This window comes from Ascidiella aspersa, chromosome 8 (assembly GCF_963924565.1).
Source record: "Ascidiella aspersa chromosome 8, kaAscAspe10.2, whole genome shotgun sequence".
Classification (NCBI taxonomy): Eukaryota; Metazoa; Chordata; class Ascidiacea; order Phlebobranchia; family Ascidiidae; genus Ascidiella; species Ascidiella aspersa.
In genome coordinates, this window is record NC_139454.1 from 14,739,959 (window position 1) to 14,758,725 (window position 18,767).

Sequence of the window (18,767 nt, forward strand, 5' to 3'; positions counted from 1 at the left end):
TACACTTAAAATTAGTCATTTTGACTGGCTTGCGTTTTATAAGTAGCTGCGGATCCGTTTATAGAAACGCTGTTTGTTTTTGGAAGGGAAAATGCGGTTGGAAACGAGTTCAGTTTCCACGTAGAGTGCCGTTACGGAAGTTGTTTGATTTACGCCTATTTAATTGGGGTTGCATTTGAAAAGCACGAAGGCAAGCGATGCATTGAAAATATTTACATAAAACATTTAACACATTACGAACGCGAGCAGGGTTTTATCCCTAAAGTCGTGTTTATAGACTTACATGAGTTGAAGCATATTTTTCGCTTGTGAATGACATTACTATGCTTTTACGAAGTATTTCCGCTACGCGTGCTTTGACGCGGGCAAAATTTGGACACATTTGAATGGCTCAAAAAAATGTCGCATAAACAATTTACAGACCTTTCGGTCGGTATTTTAATAATTATATATATATATATATTAAAAGTATAATAGATTTTCACCTGATAAACTAGGCAGAATCAGTTATTGTGAAATCCATAATTCCGTTTCGTTTTCCATGATTCCAAACAGTGGTGATGTCTTTATCGGCAACGCTTGTTTGTATTTCGTGTTTCGAATTCCAAGCAAATGCTTTGCTGACGCAATGGAGCGTCTCTTCACGTATCTTTCGATGAGATTAATTTCTTCTAAAGCTGGCTTCTTGCAAGTTCCAAACATGACAGTTTTTAGGCGGCCGTTTGTAGGTGGTCCATACAGATTAAGGCACATATTTTTTCTTTGAGCTTCGTTTATTCAGTCTTCTTGGGAAAGTAGTTTTCAGGTGGTTCGTTCGTCACACGCGGGCATCAATTTGTGGGGGTGGGTCCGATTAATGAGTCTTCATTTATATAATTGCCAAGATGAATCGACCACACTCCTACAAGATTTGAGATGGCCTGTCTTCGGAAGGCCATTCAGGTCCAATTCTTTCCTTTAGTTCAGATACATGAACAGTCAATTTTTGCTGTCTTCAGTCAAAGCTGTAAAAGCCTCTCTATTTTATATTGATTGAACACGCTATTTATAGACGAGAATCAGTTAAGAAAATTTCTGCGATAAAGAAAGATTTACGTCATTAATTCTTATAATACTTAACAAAATATCACGTGATAACAAGGCGTGGTCTAAACCTTTTTTACACTTATTTCTGACGCGAAACATACAAATTTTACGTCAAAATGCGATTGCGAAACAGCCTCTGACTCCAGTTAAATGTCAACAGTTTGAAAATCACACAACCGGGGAAACCGACTAATGTTCAGACCGCGGTGTTTTGAAACATATACAAAAAAACGGATGTAACATGTAAATACCTTGACGCATAAAAATTGGTGTCAGCAATTTGAATTTTTGCAAATTCGCTGCAAATATTACAATGTGGTTGCAAGAAATCTACGTAACGGAATTTTACCGAAAATTTCCGCTTATCGTTTGCACATTGGCTGCAAGGAGTAACGCAAACATTACAATGTGGTTGCAAAGAATTTAGGCCATAGATTTTTACTGAAAATTTTTCGTTACGACACATCGATTAAAAACAAAAATTCTCTGTGTAAACACAATATGACAAAGTGGCTTCTACAAATATTCCCACGCTAGATTTTGGAACAGCTTGCATATCAAAAGCTGGTTATTTGTTTGTGAAATGTGTGTGGACACGTGGACGCGAAAATTGTTCGATCACATAACGCATTTGCGCAATTGTTTTAGTCAGATTCCTGATTCCTCGAGAAAGTTTTCTCTTTGGTGCCTGAATTAGCAACCGAGGACTTTGATGTCAGCGTTCGCTTAGTTGCTCGAAATTGTTGTGTGCTTGACACACCATTGCATTGCTGTGGATTGAGCTTTTCAGGCGATCTGTGCGGCAGCAGGGGAAACTCCCTGTTTGGTGCGTTGTAATTTTGACGTCACCGGAAAGCCATTCATTGTGCGCTGCGCTGTGCTGTGACCTTTCGCTGTCCAACGTGCTTTTGTATTCTGAAAAATGCGAAATATTTTTCGGCAGATGTGTGTTCGTATGTCTGGAACATTTTTATTGCAACACTTCAAACTTAGGTTATTAACATTTTGGTTATAGACACACATATTTTCTATACTTATATCTATATAGGCGCAACAGGTTACACTTAAAGTTTGAGACAATTAATTATTGCAATATATTCATTCAAATTTATATTCTTTGCGATTCGTACAATGACATATACTTTATAGCGATTACATGGTTATTTAATTTACATTATACGCGATACATAGAGTAACTTATACATAATGGTAACATTTTTACATTTCTTCGCTTCAAAAGCGATACATACAATGATTATAGTTATAACAATTTTGCAACAAGTGAACATTTGTGGGGCAGTTCGCGAGCAACGTGCATTTTCATTGAAATTGGTTATCGTCATTCGACTGGCTAGTCGAAGTTTATCATAACTTCATTTTGGCGTGGCAACTCTAGGGTTTGTGAAGTAGGACAGGCGTTGTTGGAAATTCTATCCAGCTATTTTGTAATTGCGACCGCATATAGGCCTTGGTCGGATAAGGGGATTTTCTTATCGTGGAAATGGTAGAATTAACCACCATGATATATTTAGGGTCAACGTAGCAACAACACGTTAGCGATGAAAACTCGTGACCTAGCAAGCTATAGGATATTTGACGTTACCGAATATCATTGGTAACTTGCGGAATACATTTATAGCACTCGCTGAGAACTAATGCGTATGCTATGTATTCTTTTGAAAAGATAAGTGAAATTTATCTGGAAACGTAGAATTTTTGCTTTACATTTCGCTTGGAGGGATTAAGTACCGGCGTTGAAAAGCGATGACTTACGGAAACACCGCTAATGGGTTTGTCGGTTGCTAGCTTAACGACATATTCAAAAGCGATCGAGTGGCAACTAAGCCTTGTAAGCCAGGCACGCCTTGGGCGTAAGTTTACAGATGAACAAGCTACTTTTTAGGTAGGGTCAAGTGTCTTAACGCGTACTGGCAATCCGTGTTAAAATAGTAAGCTTTTGCGAGTGAGTTTCACAAAATGGTTCATGAGATATAATATATTAGACGTATAGAAGTGTACACTTAAAATTAGTCATTTTGACTGGCTTGCGTTTTATAAGTAGCTGCGGATCCGTTTATAGAAACGCTGTTTGTTTTTGGAAGGGAAAATGCGGTTGGAAACGAGTTCAGTTTCCACGTAGAGTGCCGTTACGGAAGTTGTTTGATTTACGCCTATTTAATTGGGGTTGCATTTGAAAAGCACGAAGGCAAGCGATGCATTGAAAATATTTACATAAAACATTTAACACATTACGAACGCGAGCAGGGTTTTATCCCTAAAGTCGTGTTTATAGACTTACATGAGTTGAAGCATATTTTTCGCTTGTGAATGACATTACTATGCTTTTACGAAGTATTTCCGCTACGCGTGCTTTGACGCGGGCAAAATTTGGACACATTTGAATGGCTCAAAAAAATGTCGCATAAAAAATTACAGACCTTTCGGTCGGTATTTTAATAATTATATATATATATATTAAAAGTATAATAGATTTTCACCTGATAAACTAGGCAGAATCAGTTATTGTGAAATCCATAATTCCGTTTCGTTTTCCATGATTCCAAACAGTGGTGATGTCTTTATCGGCAACGCTTGTTTGTATTTCGTGTTTCGAATTCCAAGCAAATGCTTTGCTGACGCAATGGAGCGTCTCTTCACGTATCTTTCGATGAGATTAATTTCTTCTAAAGCTGGCTTCTTGCAAGTTCCAAACATGACAGTTTTTAGGCGGCCGTTTGTAGGTGGTCCATACAGATTAAGGCACATATTTTTTCTTTGAGCTTCGTTTCTTCAGTCTTCTTGGGAAAGTAGTTTTCAGGTGGTTCGTTCGTCACACGCGGGCATCAATTTGTGGGGGTGGGTCCGATTAATGAGTCTTCATTTATATAATTGCCAAGATGAATCGACCACACTCCTACAAGATTTGAGATGGCCTGTCTTCGGAAGGCCATTCAGGTCCAATTCTTTCCTTTAGTTCAGATACATGAACAGTCAATTTTTGCTGTCTTCAGTCAAAGCTGTAAAAGCCTCTCTATTTTATATTGATTGAACACGCTATTTATAGACGAGAATCAGTTAAGAAAATTTCTGCGATAAAGAAAGATTTACGTCATTAATTCTTATAATACTTAACAAAATATCACGTGATAACAAGGCGTGGTCTAAACCTTTTTTACACTTATTTCTGACGCGAAACATACAAATTTTACGTCAAAATGCGATTGCGAAACAGCCTCTGACTCCAGTTAAATGTCAACAGTTTGAAAATCACACAACCGGGGAAACCGACTAATGTTCAGACCGCGGTGTTTTGAAACATATACAAAAAAACGGATGTAAATACCTTGACGCATAAAAATTGGTGTCAGCAATTTGAATTTTTGCAAATTCGCTGCAAATATTACAATGTGGTTGCAAGAAATCTACGTAACGGAATTTTACCGAAAACTTTCCGCTTATCGTTTGCACATTGGCTGCAAGGAGTAACGCAAACATTACAATGTGGTTGCAAAGAATTTAGGCCATAGATTTTTACTGAAAATTTTTCGTTACGACACATCGATTAAAAACAAAAATTCTCTGTGTAAACACAATATGACAAAGTGGCTTCTACAGAATAAACAAATTTTTAAACATTTTACTCACCAACAACTTTTTTTTATAAATATCTACGTTACATATTTAAACATCTCTAAACAACATAAAAATAGTTAAAATTTCGTCCAATTACCCGTTTTCTATCTAAATTGTTTTTCCGAAGGTTAACTTAGGGCGAAACCCAAACAAACTCGATCCCTGAAGCGGAAAAGTAGGAAACCTTTAAAACACTTTACTTACCGGTATCGACAAATGTTTTTTAACCTGGACGTAATAAATTTAAACATCACTAAACAATACATATATAGTTAAAATTTCGCGCCATTGGCAGTTTTCCATCTAAATACCTTTTCCGAATGTAGGGTGAAAACCAAACTAAACACAATTGGATCGAATTTAGGTTAGTTTCAAAACACTTTACTCAGCGACATTTTGTGGCGCTGCATGGACAAGCATGGTGTATAAATAGATAGATAGATTTTATTTTTTGGAACCAAAACAACTAGAACGCAGTAGGCCTACAAAGTTACAAGGAAAAAATTACAGTTTTTTTTTTCAGGATGCAGCGAAAGACCGTAAGTATATCGAGTCACATGCACCCTGTTTGTAAAAAGGTTATTTATAGAACTGTGGTTCTAAACCCCCGGTCCGCTGCCCGGTTCCGGTCTGTCAAGGGACGATCAAGCAGCGCGATCGAGTCACATGCACCCTGTTTGTAAAAAGGTTCTTTATAGAACTGTGGTTCTAAACCCCCGGTCCGCTGCCCGGTTCCGGTCTGTCAAGGGACGATCAAGCAGCGCGCTTGGTGTTTTTCAATAGGCTACATGTATAGGTAAAAACACTTAACATGTTATGAAATTTATTGTTACCGAACGTGTGCAACGTACCAAGTAAAGGCTTAAGTTTAAAACTTCTAGCAGTATGTCTAACCACGCAAAATTTAGGCAGAGTTTGAATATCGCGTTTGTTGTCGCAGGTTAAACACTAAGCAAATTTACTTTTCAAACGAGGTTTTCGTTCGTTGGATACAGTAATACCTATCGGATGACGTATTTGCTTGAATTTCGCTCAATTTGAACTATTGCTGCTACGATTTAAGGTTTTATGTTTGTTAGTGATATATTTTCGATCGATGTATGGAACAGGTTTCCGTTACGTAAAATATGCAGACGTGTTTATAACTTAAAGTTGTCCGTTTACTCGTTCATTTAAACAAAATACACAACGTTGCAATTCGGTTTAATGTCAAATACCCCAATACTTTTTTTAAATCATCGGCTATATAATAGGCCTACCATATGTCCTCTTTTAGGAGGATTTGTCCTCTTTTCCAAAGAAAACTGAATGGTCCTCCGTGGACGCTCAAAAATATCCATTTTGAGTTAAAATGGCAACAGAACCCTGATTTAAAAAGGCCCATAATAAAGCAAAGGTGTGAGTTTTGTAGGCCTAACCTACTATCGATGTTACTGTATGGTAGGCTATGTTCTTATTTCTCACAGAAGCGTGTCTAGTTGGTAGCAGCGGTTCAGCGGTTCAGCGGTTAGCAGTGATTCTTAACCGGGGCGCGCCCCCTAGCGGGGCTCCAAGCAATTCTTAGGGGGCGTGATCGAGCTCCAAGTTAATATTTAATTTTTTTGCAATGATTCTAATAGTTTCGTTTGGTTGTACACCACTCCGACAGCGCTCTACAAACTGTTTTTTTCCAACTTTTACATTACAGCTGCCAAAAAATTTCGCGCTCTTCGCGAATCTTCTGTTTTCTATTTTTGTTAACTTTTTCAGCACAAAAGTCTCTTTGAGAGCCATTGCATGTTTTCATGTCATCGAAGGTATAACGGCCCTATTTAATTATAATTTTGATAACTTATAGATAAACGATAAAAGTCATCCACCGTTCGAACTATTTTTTATCCATATTTTATATAATTGGAAAACAGGTTAGCAACAGGGGCACCCAAACTTTTTTGCGCGTTTTTTTTGCAATATTGCCGTTGTATTGTGTGTCGTCACATCTTTTAAAACACAATAGCGCAATGTTTAATTTTTGGGCTTGAAATTTTTATTTGTGCTCGACATCACAGCCTTACAACTGTGGAGTAAATACCCTCACAACACGTTTATGAAAATCACCTCGTGCACGAGAAATTTGTTGTGTGCCCAATGCGAAAAGCCTCCTGAATTTACAGTTTAGTGCCAATTTAACCAATTAAACTCAATTTTTTGGCACTTCGCGCGACCAACAACAAACTTCACTATTATCAAGTTGTCAGTGACATTTAATTAAAAATACCGAATTGCTTTTCGTAGGGGGGCGCGGCTGAAAAAAAGGTTAAGAACCACTGGTATATCGCATACAGGTGGTTCTCAGCAGATGCTTTCATTTTTGTTTATTTTTCTTTAAATTTAGACAACCATAAAGCAAAATAAGCTATAAATTATAATGTTGAAGAGGAAAACTCTGCTTACTGATGAGCTATGCCAGAAGTATCCTTGTTTTAAAAAAAGACGTATTAATTTTGAAGCTGAATGCATTACTTGTGGATATGGCACGTTTTTCTCAAACAAAACAATTTTACTTTCGTTTTACTTGCAGGCAAAAAATGTCCCCTTCGTGCCTGCTGAAAATATGGTAGCCCTTCTATATAATGTGCGGCTTCATAATGCATACACTATGCTGGTACCACGCGAATCAGTGATTAAATGGTCACAATATTGTTGCCACTTTTACAAGGGCCGCATCCTACTTTAATTGTGAGAAAGTATTTACTAGATCCATTTTATACACATTACGGAAATTACTTTCGGTTACATGTTAAATTACACATTTATTTACACTTACACGGAAATAGTACACCATAATATGCGATGGTAATCAACAATCAACAGCTTGATGGCTTCATACATTTTGAACCACGCCAGATCGGGGCATTGCAGGAATGCACGTAATTTATCGCAATTTTTGCATGTTTTAATTATTGTTACAAGTAAATATTCCAATTAACCTCGGCAACGTCGGGTATTTCGTCTAGTGTCAAATAAAATGTCTGGTTAACGATTTGTAACATTTGAAATGAAATATCGTCCGACTTTTAAACTCTACACAGACCAAATTATTTTAAATTAAACCGTCAATGCCGTTCTTTAGAGCATTTTTCGAATCTCCTTTAGGTGTTTCAGGCTCTACTTGTGACATCATAGCCAAATATTTTTTTTCGTGATAAAATGGTTATTGTGATGTAATCATGTAATAACTAGTTATTGTCACAACGCCGTTGTTGCGACAATGGATAGCAGTTTTTTAATTTTTTTGCGGTACAGTAAACACTTGTTTAGCTTCTGATTTCTGTCGTTATTGAATTTGAGAATAAACATAGCGCAATATAAGTAATTGCAACTTGGATTACAGATTAGAGTTTTTACTTAGTTGTTGGACCAATTGCAAGGGCTGGCGTGTGTACAAGTTCTTCAGTAAACGTAAAACTGTGTACTGTTCCAGAAAAGGTTGAAAAGCACTGCCGTAGGCTACCTATGATTGAAACCGGGAACTCAATAGTAAGCCTACACTGTTAAAATAATAGTCGCACAATCACTGTTGAAACAGAGTTCAAATCTGTAGGTTTAAGCAATATGCAAACACTTTTATGTGCCTAATAAGCCACCTTTTATATTGAAAGTGCCACCACTAGAGGCGTTGCGTGAGTCAGATGAACAGCCTATCTTTTACAATGGTTATTCGTTGTTTTCAATCACGTGTTTTCGCGCTTTGTTTTTGTAAAATCTATTGTGAAGCTAATTATTCGTTTTAAGTGAACTTTAATTAATATCTATTTTCACTTTTTATTCGCAATTTCGTCAAATACTGGTAGCGAGAAGTCGTTAAACATGTACTATTACAACTTTAATTTTGTACTTAAAATAGGATTTCAGTTAAAACCAGGAAGCATTTGCGCCAACTTCAAATTATAAATAAAATATAATTAGAATATTTAAGGCCAGCTAGTTGCGAACAAAGCTGAAATAAGCATTTTTATGAGGGAATATTGTAGTTTTTTGTGGTACTGCTGTTTTTTAACCTATAACTTTGCATTTTGCAAGTTGTTTCATTCACACTTTTTAACAGTCATATTTAATTCGAAAATATATCTTCTGTATAGTATTCTAAACGACATTGTATTGCTTGTGGATTAACTTAAAATTTTCACCAAATATTTCTTTTGTACTCAACATTAATTTAACATATTTTGATACAAGATACCTCACATCTTAGGAAAATATTCGAGTGATCCACTTATTTTAAAACAACTAACTATTTGTACTGTTATACTGATTTGAAATAAGTGTAATTTTGTAAATGTTATCTTATTATAACCTTTCTTACAAGTGATCCCATGTGGTTTTACAAAAGTTGAATAAATATATCCTGAAGCCCTAGTGCAGACACTGTCATGCAAGCTTGTGCATTTGGCTGAAAAATCAGGCACTTGCAGAATTCCAAAGAATATTTTAGCTACAGAACTGAAATCTTACATCTTGACAAAGAAACCGTATATTTGTGGAACAACGCCAGGACAATGAAAGAAGTTTGTCAGTTTTCAGTGTTACAAACAAGTCACAACTACAATGAATCTCATCATTCTTCAAATAGTATTCAAATCTCTAGAATAATATTGTACTGATTTTAATATGAAATTTAGTTGAATGTTTTTTACTTGTGGTTTTGCGTACTTCAGGTTTGCAAAGCATCAATTTAATTCGCAGCGTTTAGATCAACTGTATAATTTGTTTCATTTTGTATCATACAAAAAATAAATGCATATTATGAAGTTTAATAAAACAAGCAAATCTGTTGACTTTTTGTTAGGTGTGAACTGTAGTATGTGACATCAAGAACATGATTAAAAGTGTTTTTTTAATGCAGGCTTGTTTGAATCTTCCCTCGTAGAAATTGTATTTCCAGATTTGTCTGTTATGATTCCAAACCTATAAAAAAGGTATAAATAATTTTTATAAGATAATGATTATTTGCTACAAATACAACAGTATAGCAACTAAACAAGTGTATTTTTTGAATTATAGATTATTATTGATTTTAATTAAATCAAACACTGTTAAAGAATCCCACAACTTAATAAAAACTGCATATAACAAACTAATATAATCAGGGAACACTAGAGGTAGAAAATAAACTTTTACCTGTTATCACTTGGAAAGCAGCATCTGCTTAAATTGTATTCCAGTACCAGTTTCTTTAGTTCCATAAATTGTTAACCCAGGTACAGAATGCATAGCAGGTTTAATATTACCAAACAAGTATTTTCTAGAAGTTTACGCAAAATTCTCACTAACTTCAGAAATTTATAAACAACATCATTAGTAAAAATTGACCAATATATCTAACTTCATTATGGTAAACCCTTTCACTTGGTAAATGCATGTTAGTTTAATGCACTTTCTGGATCAATAACTAGAAGCTTACCCCAAAACATACCACAGCCACCTTGCCAACCAAACTTCTCGTGAAAGATTTTCTGAGTGTGAAAACAAGCTAAAATTGTAAACTAACTTAATTAACAATCCAGTCTTTGATTCGGGGAATGGAAAAGGCGTAAATAACAACAAGGATAGTTTGATGACTGGAAAAAAGCAATATTCACATACTTGTCTTTGCGATTAAAATTAAAAAATGATCTGATAGTGACTACAGGGATAAACTTCCCAGTTAAACCGGTCAAAATGTCGCAAACGGCCCTAATAACTGAATTATCGAACAAATAGTGCCAGTCTCAGACCTATCGCCATTGTAAATTTTTTTTTTTTTTTTTTTTTAATAAAATAGATAGCGAAAAAAAACGAACAAGAAAAACAAATCAAACTAGACGGGGGTGCGGTTGTTGTTTATTTTGTCAGGGGGTATACTTTCAAGGTTTAGTGTTATTTTGTTTTAATTTTTAATTTTTTTTTTTTTCAATTTTTTTTTTAATATTTTTGATTGACTTAATTATTTATTTTTATTTTTCAATATTTTTATTTTTTAATGTTTTTATTTTTATTATTTATTTTTTTTATTTATTTTTTTTTTATTTTTGTTTTGATTTTTAATTTTTTTATTTTTTATTTTTCATTTTTTATGTTTTATTTTTATTTTTATTTTCATTTTTTTTTTATTTAATACTTTTTATTTTTTAATATTTTGTATTGTGTATTTTATATTATATATTTTGTTTTTCATTTTCCTTAACTTGTTTCTGCAAGCAAAAACAGATATGGGCCGAAAAATTCCCCACTTAACTTATGCCTTTGATGCGAAAGGGATTCAAATATGGCGTAGATTTTGGGAAATGATCGAAACATATATTTGATAAATAGAATTTACGTAGATAGTGTGTATGGCCATTTTATTACATTTTGGCCAGCTTACGTGTTTGAAAAGCAAATATTATCATTTTCCTAAAGACTTAAAATGGTTTAACGCCTATGGTTTGCCATACTTTTGCAAACTTTTACTCGGTAAATTTTTACCATGGCTTGGTCCGAGCAATCACTGTTAAAACAGACTTTAAATCTGTAGTTTTAAACAATATGAAACACTCTATTATGTGCCTAATACGCAAACTATTAAATCGAAAGTTTTGCTAGTTGTTTAGGCCTGATGTTGGTTGGTAGGTTGGTTGGAGCAACATGCGCAACAGGTGCTAACAGAGAGGCGTACACTGCCTTAAGATTTCGCATTTAAATTTGCAGCGGACACTTGATTATTAGGCGAAGCTTATCGCAAAGTAATTGGTCGCCCGAAAAAATGCTGACACTGCATTTAAAGCAAGCATTATAAATGTGTCGCCGATATTCTGCTTTGAACATCTCTACTCGCAATGCTTCCCTCCGTTAATTGTACGCTGGGTTAAACTTTATTCACGGCCTTACCTCTTTGTGTATTACCACGACAATATGATGAAATACGATTTGGAGAATATTTGAAAAAATCGTATTTGGAGAATATTTGCTATTTGCACCTGTATAGTTACTCCAATCCAACATATCAACACACAATTTTAAGTTGTGTAGGCCTGGTGTTGATATGTTGGATTAGAGTTGCCCAATTTCGCATTTAAATTTGGAGCGGTAAAATATGTTATTTCTTAAGAGCATTAAGTAATTTTACTAAAGAGAAGCCTCGTTTTAAAATGCAAGTCGCACGAGCCCAGTGTTGGACGTGCTACTTCACACAATGAAAGTCTCACGCGCGGGACAATAAAGCACAGCAGGCGGTGAGTCGCTTCGTCACTTCACAAGCTGGACAAAGCAAGCGAATGTGAACGAATTCTGTATGAAAGTTTTTCTGTTGCTAGATGGCAGTCGTTAGCTAGAAAGAGCTAAAACGCAATACTTCAGGTTTTTGCCCCCCAAGCAAAGGCCCCTGGGGGTGCAGCCTCATAAACTTCTACAAAGCACCTACATACCACTTTACGCCATGTCTGAAAATTTGAAGGTTCTACGATGTCTACTTTTTCTATAAAGCTTCGGACAAAAGTCGGTCTGAAACATACCATAGGAAACCAAAAAAGAATAGCGGCAAAAACAAGATATGTCCCGAAAATAAATTTTCGGCCCATATAAATAGTGAAGCTCTCAAGCAGCTAACGACCATTTACTTTTGTGTTTTGTCATACTTCCTCTTTTTAAAGCCGAATATCGCTCGGAAGTTTGCACAGAAGATAGCAACAGTAAAAAGCGTAACATAGTCGGGACAGTGTCGGCATATTTACATTGATAAATAACATATCGCGCGCATAAAAGGACACAATTCACAAATGTTTTGCACGGTTCGTTTTTGTGCACTCCAAAGAGTAATTGCTCGCGGGAAAAAACACACGATATTCGTAGTTTAGTACTTAACCACGCACTCACGTTTTCCCAGTATAGACACGTAACAGGACACAAATAAAACAAGTGGTACAGGGTTTCCGTGGCCTTTTTGCAAAAAGTACATTGGTTAGATTCGGTTTTACCAAACGAATAAAGTCAGTCATTTGTAACAATTGCGCCCAAGTTAAACTTTATCTGAAAGCTTCTCAGTTTGTTTTCGATTGTTGAATTGTAGAGGTTGCGGTAAATTTTCTCCCATGGCAAACGTGCCCTCCCGCAATTTAAGGTCCAGTGCCATTTTAATTGAGCTTTTGGAGGAAAGAGAATTGTTGTTTGTATTTTTTCGTAAACCGATTTGGTGGAGTTATACTGCTGGATAAATAATTTTAATGTTGGGGTTCTATACGAATGGGACGTTGTTGCGCTACCCGAATCCCATTCTTCTGGGAGACTCGATATTAATTTTATGAATTGGACAAAATCTGTGTTGTTAGGTGTAAAGTTAAATTTATTTACTAATGTGTCATATTGTAGATACTCGCCGTTTCTATTCAATAAATCCTGGTGAAAAATTATATTGGAATCTATAAGTGATGGCATAAAAAAACCATTTGAGCGGAATTTTACTTTTTTGTTTAGCCAAAGCGGACGGCTGTTTGACTTTGGATCTATAATTTCCAAGAGTTGTTTGCACGCCGTTATTGCGCAACGTAACGTTCGCATAGGAAGTATACGCCTTGTGATTGCATTGTTTGTTCCTATGTTCCCATTAAGAAGCGCTTCTAATCTGTTACCTTGGATAAAGGGGCCTTCGATTTGTTTCCAATCAGCTTCCGCGTTTTCGTCAAGTAGTTTAGAGATCCATTTCGTATGTAAGGCTAACAAGTAATTATCTATATTGATCATTCCTGCCCCCCCATTTGCAATACTCGCACTCAAAGTCTCTCTTTTCACCCTCTCCCATTTGGACCCCCATAAGAATGTAAAGAGGATTCGTTTAACTTTTGAGATAAAGCATTTGGGTATATTAACCGGGACAACATTCATTTTAAAGGTTAAGATTGGAATCATGAGGGTCTTGATAACTGTTATTTTTCCGAGAAGAGAGAGACCCCTCGCGGACCAAATATTTGATACTATTTTAATTTTTTTCAGAAGTGGTGTGAAATTTTTTTCAATTAGCTCGGCGTCGTTACTCGAGCTAGTGGGAGTTTCAACGCCTAAGTATTTGATAGTACCTGATGGCCATAGAAGTCCACTTTGTTCCATGGGTTTGTGACAGTTTTCACGATTTGTTCCGATAAAAAAGGCGTTTGATTTGGACATGTTGACCTTGCAGCCTGACATTTCGCCGAAGTCGTCGATAATCCGAAAGACTTCTGTAAAATCCTGATCACTACCCGATAGAAATATTGTATTGTCGTCAGCAAATAAGGACACTTCAAATTCTTTGCCATTTATTGTGATGCCGTTTTGGCGGCCCTGTTTTAACGCAGCTGCAAGGCATTCAATGCACAGGACAAATAAAGTTGGAGAGAGAGGGTCTCCCTGGCGTACGTCACGTTCAACGTTAAACGATTTTGATAAAAAGTTGTTGTTAACAATTACGCACGAAGGATTTTGGTAAAAACATTCGATCAATTTAATGATCTTGTCCCCGAACCCGAAAGCAGCTAAGGCTGTATATATGAAGTCCCAGTTTACCGTGTCGAAGGCCTTGAACATGTCTAAAGACAGTATCACGTCAGGTATATCGTAATAGTCGGCGCAGTCAATGATATCGAACAAAAGACGAATATTAGTGCCTATGTATCGTTTTGGAATAAAACCATTTTGCGCAGGCGAGATAATGTCGTTTAGTACCCCTCGGATCCTGGTGTTAACTACTTTTGAAGCAATTTTGTAGTCTACATTCAAAAGCGTTATCGGTCTAAAATTTCCCGGTTGAAGATGATCTTTATAACTTTTGGAAGTAGAGTTACCACTGCTTCGGACTGAGAAGCTGATAGCCTACCTGTATTTACTGTATGTCGCCAAGCTGCCATATAGACGCATTTGATATTGTCCCAAAAGGTGATATAAAACTCTGCTGAAAAACCGTCTAGCCCAGGGGATTTATTTTTACCCATGTTGCAGAGAGCAGTGAAGAATTCCGCTTCTGTTGTTTCCGCTTCTAATAGTTTTGATTGTTCTGCCTTAATTTTTGGGAGATTTAGTGTTTTTAATTTTGAGGCGATTAAGGTTTTGTTCAATAGATCTCCGTTTTGTTTGTAGAGTTGCTTGTAAAAGTCAACTAGACCGTCCAAAATGTTGTTTTGGTCAGTTATTATTTTATCATCTACAAAAAGTCTGTTAATACCCTTTTTTTCGCAATGCCTTTTTTCCAAATTTAAAAAGTATTTTGGTGCTGGGTTAATGTCAGCCCCTAGGGTTGCCATATTATGGTCGGACATAATACCGGGGACTATGTCTACATTTTTAACGTTTTCGATTAGAGATCCGTCAATTAAAAAGAAATCTAAACGCGATGATGCCGCTGGTAGTTTCTGAAGCCTTGAGAACTTTTTAACGGTTAGAAATTTGTGGCGAAAAATATCTGTTAGTTTGTAATGTGTCATATATTGCAAAAGACTTTCTCTTGCTTTTCGGTTACGATGTTTTTTACTTCCATTTTGATCTAGGACATTGTCCAGAACTAGATTAAAGTCCCCTCCCATGATTATTGGGGCATCGGAAAAGCTGTCAAGTACGGCGAATAAATTGATGAAAAATTCTGGATCGTCCTTATTCGTCGCGTAAACATTAACAATTACTATTGGGGTTGCATTTATTGTCATTTCAACCATTAAGTATCGACCTTCTTGGTCTACCCGTGTGCCTGAGACGGAATAGGATAAGTTTTTGTCGATTAGTATTGCCACCCCTCTACTGCTTGAGGTGCCGTGCGCCCAAAACGCTTCCCCTCCCCATTCCATACCCCATAACTTTTCGTGCTTAGCACTACCATGGGTTTCCTGCAAAAGGGCAACGTAACACTTTTTACGACGTAAAAAATTAAAAATCGATTTTCTTTTCATAGCAATGTTTGAACCTCGAACATTGTGTGAAATAATATTTAAAGACATAAAAATAGTATTTAAACGCGTTCGACACCAATATCAATGTCCCACTCGTACTCCATGCCACAATCACATCTAAACGCTTTATTGGGACCCATAAGACAGGAATGCTATTTTAGTCGCGCTCCAAGTAAGACGGCTATCTTGTATACAATTCAGTGTACTAATGGAAACAATTAGAAAACTTAAAATATAAGCCTCTATTGACAAGCCCTCTATTAATAAGGCTTTCGCGACCCAAACTGAATGGTCCCGCGACACAATTTTTTTTTTTTATTGGAGTAAAATGCGCAACAGGTGCAAATAGAGAGGCGTACACTGCCACCAGATTTCTCATCAAGCAAAGGTCCCTGGGGGTTCAGCCTCATAAACTTCTACAAAGCACCTACATACCACTCTACGCCATGTCTGAAAATTTGAAGGTTCTACGCTGTATACTTTTTCTATAAAGCTTCGGACAAAAATCGGTCTGAAACATGCCATAGCAAACCATAGCAAACCATATGAAACCAAAAAAAAACTAGACGGGGGTGCGGTTGTTGTATGTTTTGTCAGGGGGTATATTTTCAGGGCTTAGTGTTTATTTTCAATTTTTACTTTCTTTTTATATTATATTATATATTTTGTTTTTCATTTTCCTTAACTTGTTTCTGCAAGCAAAAACAGATATGGGCCGAAAACTTCCCCACTTAAAATATGCCTTTGATGCGAAAGGGGTTCAAATATGACGTAGTATTTGGGGAATGATCGAAACATATATTTGATAAATATAATTTAGGTAGATAAGGCGTATGGCCATTTTATTACATTTTGACCAGCTTACGTATTTGAAAATCAAATATTATCATTCTTTTAAAGACTAAAAATGGTTTAACGTCTATGGTTTGCTATACTTTTGCAAACTTTTACTTGTTAATTTTTTACCATGGCTTGGTCCGAGCAATCACTGTTAAAACAGGCTTGAAATCTGTAGTTTCAAACAATATGAAAAACACTATTATGTTCTCAATACGCAAACTATTAAATCGAAAGTTTTGCTAGATGTTTAGGCCTGATGTTGGTATGCTGGTTGGAGCAAGATGCACGACAGGTGCTAACAGAGAGGCGTAGACTGCCTCAAGATTTCGCATTTAAACTTGCGTCGATAAATACACCCTATTGACACTTAATTATTAGGCGAAGCTTATCGCGAAGTAATTGGTCGCCCAAAAAAATGCTGACGCCGCATTTAAAGCAAGCATTATAAATGTGTCGCCGATATTCTGCCTTGAACATCCCTACTCGCAATCCAGTGTTGTAATGACTTAAGTCATTGACTTGACTTAAGTGCACTTAAGTCACTGTTTTCAAATGACTTGACTTGACTTAGGGCCTTTGACCAAAATGACTTGGCTTGACTTAAGTCTTTTTGGCAAATAACTTGGGAGTAAATTAAGTGTTTTTCATTAAAATTTTTCTCAAGTTTTGCGTATTAAACACTTTAATTGCTGCGTATTGCGTATGTGTTTTTTTAGTTAAATTGTTGCATATAATCGGACGAGTTTACCAATTTTAATAGTTTAATAATTTACTTTTATGTCAATGACATGACTTGAAATTGACTTGCTCTCATAATGACTTGACTGGGACTTGACTTGGGCAACCGATGACTTGGACTGGGACTTGACTTGTTATTTTTGCAAAAGACTTGACTTGAACTTTAGTTATTTTTCAAATGACTTGACTTGGACTTAAGTTATTTCAAAATGACTTGTTTACAACACTGTCGCAATGCTTCCCTGCGTTAATTGTACGGTGGTTGAAACTTTATTCACGGCCTTAACTCTTTTTGTATTACCGCGACAATACGATGAAATACGAGTTGAAGAATATTTGAAAAAATCATATCAACACACAATTTTAAGTTGTGCAGGCCTGGTGTTGATATGTTGGATTGGAGTTGCCACCCGATCGCTTCGTCACTTCACAAGCTGGACAAAGCAAGCGAATATGAACGAATTCTGTATGAAAGTTTTTCTGCTGCTAGATGGCAGTCGTTAGCTACAAAGAGCTAAAACGCAATATTTCAGGTTTTTGCCCCCCAAGCTACGGCCCCTGAGGGTGCAGTCTCATAAACAAAAGCACCTACATACCATTCTACGCCATGTCTGAAAATTTGAAAGTTCTACGATGTATACTTATTCTATAAAGCTTCGGACAAAAATTGGTCTGAAACATGCCATAGGAAACCATAGCAAACCAAAAAGAATAGCGGCAAAAACAAGATATGTCCCGAAAATAAATTTTTGGCCCATAACAACGGCAAAAACAAGATATGTCCAGAAAATAAATTTTTGGCCCATAACAACGGCAAAAACAAGATATGTCCCGAAAATAAATTTTCGGCCCATATAATAAGAGCAAAAACCAGATATGTCCCGAAAATAAATTTTCGGCCCATATAATAAGGGCAAAAACAAGATATGTCCCGAAAATAAATTTTCGGCCCATATAATAACGGCAAAAACGAGATATGTCCCCAAAATAAATTTTCGGCCCATATAATAACGGCAAAAACAAGATATGTCCCGAAAATAAATTTTCGGCCCATATAAATAGCGGCAAAAACAAGATATGTCCCGAAAATAAATTTTCGGCCCATATAATTTTATCTTCTCACCTCTTGGAAAACATGAGGACATTATATTACCGCAGTTTAACATGCCTTGTAGCAGTAATTTGAATAAGTGTACTATAAAACTCTATGGTCAAGTGTTATTTATTTAACTTTAAAAGGAGCTGGCAAAAGCCAATTCGACACACAACTAACAAAATGTACCGTAACATACTGATGTAATTATGCTGACCGTTAGTACGCGACCTTACAATTGGAGTTCAGTTGTTATTTAATAAACACAGATACGTTTTACTGTGGCTAAGCGGTTTGGAACACGCAACCAGATGAAGTCGGTTTTACTGCCGTTTTTTACGGCAATAATTTTGGTAAATTAGCTTTCCTTATATTTAAAACTTTTAAAACCTAGGTTGTCTTCACTTGCCAAAAGTCGTAATTGAACTATATAGCCGTTCAGGTTAGGTACAGTATGGGAAAAAGCAAAA